The sequence below is a fragment of the Panthera onca genome, chromosome A3 (assembly GCF_046562875.1).
Source record: "Panthera onca isolate mPanOnc1 chromosome A3, mPanOnc1 haplotype 2, whole genome shotgun sequence".
In the NCBI taxonomy this organism is placed as follows: domain Eukaryota; kingdom Metazoa; phylum Chordata; class Mammalia; order Carnivora; family Felidae; genus Panthera; species Panthera onca.
This window is the reverse complement of record NC_138341.1, coordinates 69,814,847-69,828,378: the sequence shown is the minus strand read 5'-3', so window position 1 is coordinate 69,828,378 and position 13,532 is coordinate 69,814,847. Positions and strand designations below refer to the sequence as shown.

Below are 13,532 nucleotides of genomic sequence, written 5' to 3'. Positions count from 1 at the left end.
AAGCTGATACGTTTTTCTTCCCCTTGTTCACATAAGAAATTATTGTCATCAGTATAAATGCCTCAGCAGGACTTACGATACATAATTTCATTAATTTATGGGAAGCATTTAGGCAAATACCTCAGAATTGAGAGGATGTAGAGTAACTCCAATGTTATTAGTGATTATTACCACTTTGTAAGTACAATATGTTGCTAATTTTTTTTTTTTTTCCATCCGGCAACCTTTAACAATTTTACAAATGTATACACTGACCTGGAGGATGTACATCTCAGAATGGAAGAGCACAATAGTGTCGCTGAGGCCTGGGACCTTGGCAGAAGAGGGATTCAGGCCAAGGGCTTCCAGGCCAGAAGCCAGCGGGCCGGGCCGGCTCGGGCAGGAAGTAGAGCTTTCAGGACTACAGAGTTGTGCTCAGCGCGTGCGCAGTTCACTCCCCGTGCTTGCCTCACGAGCCGCGCGACCTTCGGGCGGAAGCTAGAACACCCGACCTGGCGGGCCTGCCTGAGGCGCCGCCTCGCTGAGGTGTTGAGTCTGTGAGGGGAACGTGACCATGAACACATATTTACTTAACAGCGTGAACAAGACTCTTCACAGACCAGTGCGGTACCTGGGCCGCCGGCACCGAGTAACTCAGGTGAATAAAAAACAACAACGGAGTATGTTTAGCTGACCCTTGAAGAACATGGTGTTGGGCCGCCAACCAGCACAGCAGAAAATCTGCATAACTTTGACTCCACAAAAACTTTACTAATAGCCTACTGTTGACTGGAAGCCTTACGGATAATATAAACTGTCAGCTAACGTGTATTTTGGGTGTCATATGTACTATATACTGTATTCTTACAGTATTAAGAAACCCATGAGGACGAGAAGGGAAAATACAGTTACGATACTGTGCTATGTTAATGGAAAGAAATCTGCGGGTAAGTGGCCCTAGGCGGTTCAAACTTGTTCAAGGGTCAAGTGTATGTTACAAACAGGGTTTAGAAGTGGTTCCTGACGTGGACGTGAAGGCCCTCCTTACTAGTCCATAGTACAGCTGTATAATTTTTAAAGAATATTAAGACAACTGATATATCATTTTAGATTTTTTAATTGAAGAATAACTGACATATAGTATTGATTAGTTTCAGAGGTAAAACATAGTGATTCTATACGTGAGTGCAGTTACCCGTCATCATACAAAGTTGTTACAATGTTATTGACCATGTTCCTTCCCTGTGCTGTCCATCACAACTCCTGTAACTTATTTATTTTGAAACTGGAAGGATGTACCTCTTTTTTTTTTAATTTCCTTTTTTTTAATGTTTATTCATTTTTGAGAGACAGAGACTGAGCATGAGCAAGGGAGGGGCAGAATCGGAAGCAGGCTCCAGACACGGAGCTGTCAGCACAAAATCTGATGTGGGGCTCGAACTCACAAACCGAGAGTTCATGACCTGAGCAGAAGTCCGAGGCTTCCCTGACTGAGCCACCCAGGTGCCCCTGGAAGGATGTACCTCTTGATCCCTTTCTCCTATTTTTCCCATTTAAGACCACTGATTTATCATTTTAGATGATAATGAGAAAAATGAATAACAAAGTGTGGGCTGAAAAAGTACTTACGTGGTGTGTCCATTTTACAGGGAGTATTGTTTCCATACATTGGTGCTCCTGGGAAGCACATCTGATGCAGAGTATCAGTAGAAGAAATCCACGCTTGGTCCTGAGCAATCCTGCATATTTTTGCTGGCTGTGCCTAGAATATGGGGCTCTGACCACTGTTTAAACACAACGTTTTTCAGAGTTGTGTATGTGAAAACAAATCCTGAGGCATGACATAATCAGCCCCATGAAAAAGAACAAGTTTATTCAGTGCTTATTGTAAAGTGCTAGATTCCCCAGCTCAGTGTCCCTCTTCTGTAAGGAAATGCATTATGTGTGCGGACATCCAGCTAGACCCTTAATTTTGCCACTATATTGGACTTGAGGGCTATAGGAGAACTGATTCAGTTTTTATTCTCATGCCGTTTGCTTTGCCATGAATAATAACTTCATATGCCTCTGAAACAGAAGTCTTGTTTCTTCTGCCAGCATTCATGAAAGGGGAATTTGTGTATCTCAGCACTCAAAATTTTAGTTTGCAAGGAAGAGAAAGACAAATTTCAGACCCTGATAAAGATTTGTATGGAGAAAGGTTACTGGGGAGTGCTCTCTGTGGTGGCATGAGAGAAGCAAAATTAGGCCGAGGGAGAAGTTGATCTGCCATAAAGTCACACCAAAGATTTTAACCAATGCTACAAAGTACTTGGCATTTGGAGTAACCTTGCAGATCTGTCCCAACCTGAGGCAAGAAGGTCTGACCTTCGTGTCCCATATTAAGCAGTATTTGCATGTGGGATGCCTCCCAGTAATGAAGCATGATTTTGGGCAAGGTGGCTGTCTTTGTCAGAGGACAAGGGTAATAGGGAAAACCTGGCAGTGCACATCATCATCCACTAAAATTGCAAATCAGAAATATCGAATGAATGGCCTCTGCCAAAACAATGCATTTCCTTTGGAAATACATGACATTTCACTGTTGTCATACGGCCACATTGGTGAGTTTAAAAAAATATACTTCTGAGATAAAATACTGTTTTTAAATTCTAGTGGCATGTGTGAATAGACTCAAATGAAGTGGTTACTTAGGTCAGTTTTGTGACTCCATATTTTGAAAAATCCACTCTCAAAGCAAAAAAGTAATTCTACCAGTTTAGTATTTGTGGTTACTTATGGGAAAATATTATCAATTATCACCAACTAATCTACTGTTATGAACTTTTTCCAATGTATTCTGTTCTCTTTCCTCATTCACCTGAACACTTTGGTGATCTCTTGTATAATACCTAAATATCTGAAATGTGGTGTCAAAGCATAGGAATTACAGATCCTGACAACATGAATTAGAGTTCTCGGTTAAACTCTTAATTCTTTGCTTTTCTCTGGGTACTTGCTTAATTTGTCTTTGCTACGAATTTCTATTCAATACAGTGGGAATCAGGTATATAGATCAAAAGGTTGTTAGCATTTGAGATACTCCACTTGGTTGTGTGCTTAGACAGTAGTAAACTCTCAATATATCTTAACCACCATTATTATGCTTTGCTTTAATTATGTCTAGATCAAAAGCCTTCTTTCCTCTTATGAAGAACATTGATGAAAATATATCTTGGGTTTACTTCATCACCTGAATCTCTCTGTTGTTTTTTTTTTTTAATTTTTTTAAAAGACATGGGAATTGTCTTATTTAACTGTGTATCTCAGTGCTTATTATAGTGCCTGAACACACAAAATGAACTTTATTATTGTATTAATGAACAGATAGATTAAATAATGGATTTTCCAATGTTGCTAGTTTTATCTAGAAACATAGTTTCATGCTTGGAAACCTTCATAGCAAATGAAAATGAAAACAAGGCTGTCAGTAAGGATGGTTTTGAGTAACAAATGTATCTGAGGACAGGGCTATGAAATATCTGGAAATTCTTTTTCAACAGGGGAGGATTGACACTTGACAATAATTTTTTTTCTATTCTTTATTACAGTAGTGGTATAAACTGATAGAGTATGGCAAATAAATATTTTCTTATTATTCAGGGTTATCAGTACAATGATATATGGATTCATTAAAGGGAGCACTTCAGGCAAGACATCTTTGGAGGAATATTATGGAAGGGGTGGTCCCTAAGGTATAACTTGAAGGGCAAGAACACCTGAGTAAAATTAAGAGATAGATAGAGAATGAGTTCTTAGGGAGAGTGTCCTAGAAAGCCATATGAGTAACATATGCAAATTAGCACATTTGAGTGTGAAAACTTACTGGGAACTATAAATAATATAGCTCAAGTGGCAAAAAATGAGTGAGAGATAAGATTGAGTGGAGGGGTGGTGTTTGGATTCCTCCTAAAGCAAAGCCTGAGCCAAAGATTTGGGTGCTAAAATTTTAATTAGAAGGTGATCCCAAGAAGCAAGAGTGAAAGAACAGGAAGGGTTATTAAAGAAAGAAGAAAAAGTTAAGGTAAGAATAACTATCGTGATCCCTCCTTTGTATAATGGGGGCTCAGTTTCATCAGGGCTCCTGAGAGGGATAAATAATATCTTCTAGAATTGTCCTCTTAAACAAAGGAAGGCCGGAAAATTTACCTAGAGGCACTCAGGTCATATCAACTGAGGTTGCCCTGGGAAATTAATTCCTCCATGTTCCCAGGATATATCTAGGAGCTCTGGCAGCCTGGGACCACCTTCCACCCCATGAGGAGAATCACTGGGCTGGAAGGCAACTGAAAGATTTGCTGCATACATTTGAGATGAATGTTGTCATAAGGGATGAATTTGACACAAATTATAAAGAGATGAATTAGAGGCATAAACTGTGCTCATGAACTCTCCACAGTAGCTGCATATGATATCTAAGTTGGGCTGAGGGGATATGATATGGGACACAAAAACGTCTGCTACAGGTAAATAAATAGGGCCAGACCACAAACACCTTGTACATCTTGTTAGGGAGTTTGCATTTACCTATTTATCTTTATGAACTAAAGCATGTAGAGTAAGAGCATAACGTGACCAGAGGCAAATGTTTATGGACATGGAACACCATCATGTCCTTGACATAAGCACATAGGATAAATACATTAAAATATTGAAATCCAGGGACGCCTGGGTGGCTCATTGGTTAAGCATCCAACTCTTAATATCGGCTCGGGTCATGATCTCATGGTCATGAGATCAAGACCTGAGCTGAATGGAGCCTGCTTGGGATTCTCTCTCTCTCTCTCTCTCTCTCTCTGTCTCTCTCTGCCCCTCCCTCACTCTCTCACTCTCACAATAAATAAATAAACTTAAAAAATATCAAAATCCAGTTCTTACTGATTTCAAAAGGACTTCATAGTACTTTACTAAAGACTTGTCAATCTGGAGAAGAGATTACTTTTTTTTGTTTAATTGCCATTGTTTCCCACCCAATTAAAAACTCCTCTTAGTAGGACATTCAGGATAAATCATTAACTTGAAACAGTTCTTTTGAGAGGCAGAGAGAGATTGAGTGCAAGCTCTGAGAGAGAGGGAGGTATAGAATCCCAAGCAAGCTCCAGGCTCTGAGCTGTCAGCACAGAACCTGACGTGGGGCCTCAACCCACGAACCATGAGATCATGACCTGAGCTGAAGTCAGATGCTTATCCGACTTAGCCACCCAGGTGCCCCATAACTTGAAACAGTTCTTAACAAAAAGTGTATTATTGAAAAGAGTTATATTTCAGGGGAACCTGGGTGGCTTAGTCAGTTAAGCATCCTATTTGGCCCAGGTCATGATCTCATGGGTTCGAGCCCCACATCTGGCTCTTTGCTGACAGCTGAGAGCCCAGAGTCTGCTTTGGATTCTGTGTCTCCCTCACTCCCTGCCCTTTCCCCGCTCATGCTCCGTCTATCTCTCTGTCTCTCCCTGTCTCTCTCTCAAAAATAAACATTAAAAATTTTTAAAGGAAAAGAATGATATTTCTTTATTTTATTGATAAATGGTAGTTGTGTAAAAACCATACTGAAACATAGAGACTTAAAATAGCAATTACTTATTGTTTACTGTATGTTGGCAAGAGCACTTTTATTCCTGATTCTTCTAGGTCCAGTGGGCTAGCCAAGCACCTTCTTTCTGTGGGCCTGGCTGAAGCTTAAAAGAACAAGCAGAAATATGTAAGGTTTCTGAAAGTGTGGGCTGAAAACTTGTTCACTCTCTTCTCATATCTGCTTTAATCATTTGCCTCACAAGTCAGATGAGCAAACCCACAGTCTAAGAGGCAAGGAAATAGATGCTCCCTATTAGTGAGAAGTCCCTTGGCAAAGTATGTGTACATATACAGATAGGCAAAAAATTGTGGATAATAGTAATATATACCACACTGTATTAGTATCCTAGGGTTGCTGTAACAAATTACCATAACCTTGGTGAATTACAACAGCAGTTGGTTTTTTACTTGCAGTTCAGGGGGGCCAAAGGTCCAAAATTAGTGTTAGAAAGGTTAGTTCTTTCTAGGAGCTCTGATGAAAAGTACGTTTCAGATGTCACTCCTGGCATCTACTGAGTATAGGCAGTCTTTGGTGTTCCTTGGCTTAGAGATGTATCACTTCAGCCTGTCTCCATATTCCAAATGATGTTTCCATGTCTCTTTGTATTTTCTTTTCTGGCTCTTATAAGGAAACTCATCATTATACTTAGGGCTCAACCTAAATCCAGGATGATCTCAAGATTCTTACTTTAATTACGTCAGCAAAGGCATTTATTTCAAATCAAGTCACATTCTGAGCTTCTGGTGAACATACCTTTTTGGGGACTACTATTTAACTCACTATACTAACTCACTCCCAAATGTAGTGTTTTTAAGATTTTTACCAATTAGTATCATCAATTTCAATTTATTGTTTAAATTTGGCACCTTAATTATATATATATATATATATATATATATATATATATATATATATGTATGTATATAGCTATATATAAAAGATATATATCTTTTATATATAGAGAGAGAGCAAGCCATTTTAATTCCACAATAATTCAGAATTCAAATACTATAAACCTTAGGTTTTAAATAAACCAGATTTTGATGATTAATGTTTCATATATGAAAATACTCTACCACTTAATATATTTTACTAAGAACATTGAAGTAGGAATTATGTGAAAAATAAATCAATTTAATATACAGGTTTTATTTAATGTAAATGTATATATGACACGAAAAATGTTACCAAAACCTTAGATAGATAATAATGGTACCAACGCATTGTATATTTCTTAATTTTACACATTTTTTCAAAGCATACCTCGGTTCTGGACTCATAAATGTAGTACAAATCAATCAGATAGGCAACAAGTTCCTAACTGGTGATTTGGTACAAGCTTCCAGAAAAACATAGAGCAAAATTAACCTATAATATAAAATTTTGGCAGCAAACATGCCAATTCAAACCTAGGAACCTCCTGAAAATATTTATAAAAGAATTGCTAAGATTGCTAGGAATCACTCCCATGTCTCACAAATTATATAACAAAGCTATGGAATAAAGCAGTGTTGGACTAAAAGATGTGGCCCCAGACTGGTACCAGAACCTGAACTGTTTATTTCCATTTATTGCTAGTCTACAATGATATAAGTGCAGATGCAGAATATTTACAAACTGTTTTTGAAGTTTTATGTTATTTTCACATTCTAAATGTATGACTTTTGGACTCACCTCACTGAACGCGGCCTAAATCTTTGGAGATGCATGTGGAGCGAATTAGATACTTGTCATGCATACATATAACAGTGTTTGATAATTAAGGATTTGTCAACTTTAATCCAAAAATGTACCAAACCTAGAATACATTTCTTTTCTTAAAAGGTAATTTAAGTTTTTGGAACTAGCTGTTGATGAAGGATTGAAGATATTTTGACACTACAGCATAACTTGCATTTTGGATAATAGTTAGCAGTGATTATCCTGAGTTTGCTGAAATTGCTTTAAAATCTTTTACTCCATTCCCATCCACTTACATCTTTAAGACTGTTCTCTCTACTGCCATTTTTCTTGAAACAAATGTTTTGATATAGATCATCCTCTGTCACATAGTCATCAATCCAATCTAGATTAGGTAAATTAATAAATTTACTCATTAAATTTAATAATCTCATTTTTCAGGTTACAGTTTTTTTTAATTTGTTTTTTTAACGTTTGTTTATTTTTGAGACACAAAGTGTGACAGGGGAAGGGGCAGAGAGAGAGGGAGACAGACTCTGAAGGAGGCTCCAGATCTGTCAGCACAGAGCCCGATGCAGGGCTTGAACCCATGAACTATGAGATCATGACGTGAGCCAAAGTCAGGCACTTAACCAACTGAGCCACCCAGGTGTCCCTTCACAACTCTCCAATCTTCACTCATTGGAGTGAATAATTTATCTTTTTATTAGCCATGAAATCTAAGATTTAAAAAAATAGGAAAAGACTTTTTTAAGATCACACATCCCACAACTGGCCAAATCAGAAGTTAAAGCAGTTTCTCTGACATCATTCTTACTTTCATGCTTCATATTTGATTACCCTTCAAGCAGCCATATGTACAGGGTTCCTTCCTTTCAAGTTTCTGGATGGCCCAATATGAGGTTAGAAACAAGGAAACACTGGAGAGAAATGTTTCACTCATGGATTACGCAGTAGAAATAACAGATTCCATTGTTGAGATACACATTAGCAAAGATTAGTTGCTTAAAACATCAATTTATGATCTGAGATTTCTGTGGTTCAGAAGTCTAGCATAGCACGGTTGGTTTCTTATGGTGGAAATCAGCATGGCAGCCACAGTTGCATTCTCATCTTGGCTTGGTGTCTTCTTTCTCAATCATTGGTTGTTGGCAAATTTCAGTTTCTTCCTTGCTTTTGGCATGGTCCCCTCCATTTTGAAGCCAACAGTGGCAGGTCAGTTCTCACACTTCTCATCTCCTTAATTTCCCTTCTTTCTTCTTCTGCTTTTAAGGGTTCTTTTGGTAGAAAGAACATTAGACCTGTGTTTCCATCCTGCCTCTGCCACCATTAGCTTTATAACCTGGGGGTCCCATAAACTTTCAAGGCTTTATTCCCTTAGATATAGAATGAAAACACTGCTGTCTACTTTTTCTCTCAACAAATTCTTTGACATGAATTAATCACCCTAGGGTCCCTTTCACTTCTAATTTTAAATCAACTGTACAAGCAATTCAGTAATAAAGATGTACCTTTTGTCAAATACATAACAAGAATCCCGAATATGCTCAATAAAAGCTGATTAAATGAAAAAAAAAGGTAGATGAATATAAGCAGTACTTTTCAAGTTATCTATATTTCACAAAGGGTAAAATTAAGCAAAAATAATAGTGCTTCTCAAATTCCTGACCTCTCTTCAAGACTTACGAATTTTATTAACTGTTGATTCATGTGAAACCCAGTATCTGATAGCTATGAGGCATGAACAGTGATTAATTAGACTGGTGCCACTCAAAAAGAAGTAGGACCTAATGCATAACAGTCAGTCATATAGAAATCTTCCACATGTATTTAATATTGAACTACTGATATAATGTTTCAAAGTAAAAATGTAGTTATGCTTCCATTGTGCATGGCTCTATACATTGTAAGCAACTATAAGGTTATTTTTAAAAATCATTTTATTTATTTATCTCAGCATGTACTCTTTAATTCCCATCTCCTATTTCCCCTAAACCCTCACTACCTCCCCTCTGGTAACATCAGTTTGTTCTTTATAGTTCTTAAGAGTTATAATGGCTGTTTAAAAGGGTTTTTTTTGTTGTTGTTGTTGTTTTTTAGCTTCTGCACTGTGAATGAAACAATCAGCAAAACTAGAAGATGACAGAATGGGAAAAGGTATTTGCAAATGACATATTGGATAAAGGTTAGTATCTAAAATCTGTGAAGAATTTACCAAACTCAACACCCAAAAAACAAATAATCCAGTGAAGAAATGGGCAGAAGACATGAATAAATTTTCCAAAAAAGACCTCCAGATGGCCAACAGACACATGAAAAGATGCTCAGTGTCACTCATCATCAGGGAAATACAAATCAAAACCACACTGAGATATCACCTCACACCTTTCAGAGTGGCTAAAATTAACAGTTCAGGAAACAACAGATGCTGGCGAGGATGTGGAGAAAAGGGAATCCTTTTGCACTGTTGGTGGAAATGCAAAGTGGTGCAGCCACACTGGAAAGCAGTGTGGAGGTTCCTAGATTAGATTAGATTAGATTAGATTAGATTAGATTCAAAATAGAACTACCCTACGACCCAGCAGTAGCACTACTAGGAATTTATCCAAAGGATACAGGAGTGCTGATTCATAGGGGTACATGGACCCCAATGTTTATAGCAATGCTTTCAACAATAGCCAAATTATGGAAAGAGCCTAAATGTCCATCAACTGATGAATGGATAAAGAAGATGTGGTTTATATATACAATGGAATACTGTTTGGCAATGAGAAAGAATGAAATCATGTCATTTGCAGCAACATGGATGTAACTGGAAGGTATTATGCTGAGTGAAATAAGTCCATCAGAGAATGACAGGTTTCATGTTTTCCCTCATATGTGGATCTTGAGAAACTTAACAGAAGACCATGGGGGAAGGGAAGGGGGAAAAATGATTATAAACAGGGAGTGAGGGATGCAAACCACAAGAGACTCATAAATGCAGAGAACAATCTGAGGGTTGATTGGGGGGGTGGGGGATAGAGGAAAATGGGTGATGGGCATTGAGGAGGGCACTTGTTGGGATGAGCACTTAGCGTTGTATGTAGGTGATGAACCACGGGAATCTACCCCAAAAACCAAGAGCATGCTTTACATACTGTATGTTAGGCAATTTGCAATAAATTATATTAAAAAATTATTTTTTTTTTCTGCAATGTATTGTGGTAATAGCATTGTCAATGGAGAGCTTTGAGGTTGTTTTTTCTACATACCTGTTGAATTGCAACCTCACCTTTCAAACCTGTGGCTTTGAATAAATTATGAAATACTTTAGAAAATGCCTTATTTAGAAACATCAGTGTGTGCACCAATAGCACTATGCTCATTGGGAACGTAGGTGTTCATCAGAATGTGCAATCTGGAGGAAAACCTGAAAATCTATTAAGGAAAATTTAGTGAGAGATTCTAAAAATTCTGAATTTGGGACATATATGTTTATGTAGCTGTCAGTGAAGAGGAAGATACTCTATAGTAAGCCTATTTTGATGGAGCTATAACAAAGGAAACAGACTCAGAGAGTTGTCTGCCAAAAATTTATTGGGAAGTGGTCTTAGAATATGCAACTTTAAGAAAATGAGTTTAGGACCAGGCAGAATGATAAGAGGATCTGCAGTTTACTCCTGATAACTAAGGCCTTTGTAACTCCACATCAGCCAATCATTGGCAGCACTGGGAGTAAAAAGTCTTTGGAGTTTATAATTTCATACAACTGAGGACAGTTTCCACTAAAAAACACATGTATGAGTCATTAGTAACCAGCATTCCCAGCAGTTGGGGGATGGGTCTATGTCCACTTTTCTATAACCATGGTTTAAAAAATCACAACTTATATAGTGGTTTAAGGTAACACACATTTATTATCTTACAGTTCTGGAGGTAAGAAGTCTGAAATAGGTCCCCCTGGGCTAAAATCAAGGTGTTAGCAGGCTTGTGTTGTGTTCTCTCCTGGAGGCTCTAAGGAATAAATCATTTTCTTCCTTCTCCAGCTTCTAGAGGCTGTTCTCATTCCTTGGCTTATGACCTTATACCATCTTCAAAGCCAGTGAAGTCTTCCTCATGTTGTGTCACTCTAATGATAACATTCTTGCTGCCTTTACTTTACTAGAATCTTGTGATTACATTGGCCCCACATGGATAATCCAAAATAATCTTCCTGTCTCAAGGTCACTAGGTAGCAATCTTAATTCCATCTGCAATTTTAATTCCTCTTTACCATGTGACCTAACTTAGTTACAGGTTCTGGATATTGGGTAGTAAACATCTTTGAGGGACCATTATTCTGCCCATAATAGGTATATTTACTCATGAAGAAGATAACTGAGTGAAGCACACAATATATAGTTGCCAGACTGGTGAATTAGAGATAGGAATGGGGCCACCTTTCTTTGTTCTCTGCCACTTTCCACCAGGATGTGATAAATATATATATAACTAACCGAGTTAACATTTACATACAATAATCTCAGGCATAAATTTACTATTGTTACTTTTCAGTAAATTTATAGATCTATGTAACCATCACTACAGTATTAAAGCACTTTCACTACCCCAGTAGTATCTTCTTGACCATTTCCAGCAATCTCCATTCTCATCAGCCCCAGATAACTGATTATCTGCTTTTTCTTTCTATAGCTTTGACTTTCCTGGACATTTATATAAATTTAATCATATGATATGTAGTGCTCTGCATATGGAACATGTGATATGAATACAACACACTGTACTTATCCATTTACTGGTTGACATATTTAGGTTGTTTCCAGTTTAGGGGTGTTACGAACAATGCTAGTATGAATGTTCATATACAAGTCTTTACATGGACATATGTTTTTATATTTCCTTAGTAAATATCTAGAAATGGAAAGGTAGGACCATATGGTATATATACATTTTTTCAAAAAACATTCTAAACTCTTTCTACAATAGCTGAACCAGTTTTATTCCCACAGGCAGTGTGAGGGTATCTCTTTTCCACATTTTACCAATATTTGTTTTTTTTTAAATATCTTTTTGATAATAGCAATTAGTATATGTATGTAGTGGTATGTCAGAGTAATTTTCAGTTTCATTTCCCTAATTACTAAGGATATTGAACATCTTTTCATGTGTGTATTTGACATTCACATATGTTCTTTGGTGAAATATTTATTCAGATCTTTTGCCTGTTGTTTAATTGGAATTTTTGGCTTTTAAATATCAACTTGAATGGGTTATTTATATATTCTGGATACAAGTTTGTTATTAGATATATGATTTTCAAAAGTGGTTTGTTTTTTCAGTTTTATTAATGATGCATTTCAAAGCACAGGAGTTTTTAATGTTGATAAAGTTAAACACTGTTTTCATTTATGAATCATATTTTGGTGTTTTATCTAAGAGATCTTTGCCTATCCCAATGCTCTGATATTACCTCCTAGATATTATTTTAGAAGCTTTGTAATATTAACTCTTATATTTATGCATATGACTTATTTTGCATTGAGTTTTGTATATAGTGTGAGGTAAGGTTCTAAGTTCATCTTTTTGCATATAGATAATTCATCGTCCTATGACCATTTGTTGAAAAGACTATCCCCTTCCCAATTATTTTTGTTTCTTAGCCATAATTATTCAAATTTAATAGGTTATTTCTGGATTATCAGTTTTGTTCCATTAGTTTATATGTCTAATACACCAAAAAAACTTTGTCTTGGTTATTACAAGAAGTTTGGAAATCAGATAGTATATGCCCTCCACTTTTATTCTTTTCCAAATTGTTAGTCATTACAGTTAAATATTAATTTTACTAATAAGCTTGTTAATTTCTACCAAAAATACCTAGTGAAACATTGACCAGTATTTTCTTGAATCTGTAGATCAATTTGGAGAGGGTTGCCATCATAAAAAATAGTGAATTTTCTAATCCATAAACATGGAATATGTATTTATTTAGATCTCTTAAAATCTCACAGCAAGCTTTTATGGTTTTCATATAGTCTTTCACAAGTCTTTTATCCCTTTAGTTAAATTTATTACTGAGTATTATTCTGGTTGCTGTTACTGTGAATATTTTTCATTACTTTTTCAGAATGTTCATTGTGCATTATAGAAATACAGTTGACTTTTGTATGTTGCTCTTATATTATGTAACATTATTAAATGTGTATTAATCCAGTGAATGGAAGTAAGTGTGTGTGTGTGGTTTCCTTAGGATTTTCAGTGCAGAGGATTATGTCATATG

At 36.7% G+C, this 13,532-nt stretch overlaps 1 long non-coding RNA gene across 1 annotated transcript in view; it reads left to right on the top strand.

The window, feature by feature from the left end:
- The first annotated feature begins 492 nt into the window (after positions 1-492).
- LOC144615814 (uncharacterized) overlaps positions 493-13,532 on the top strand; it is a 246,483-nt gene continuing 233,443 nt past the window's right edge. The window contains exons 1-2 of the long non-coding RNA XR_013554426.1: positions 493-637; positions 9,371-9,455. This is a non-coding gene — a long non-coding RNA (uncharacterized LOC144615814). The remainder of the gene's footprint in view (positions 638-9,370; positions 9,456-13,532) is intronic.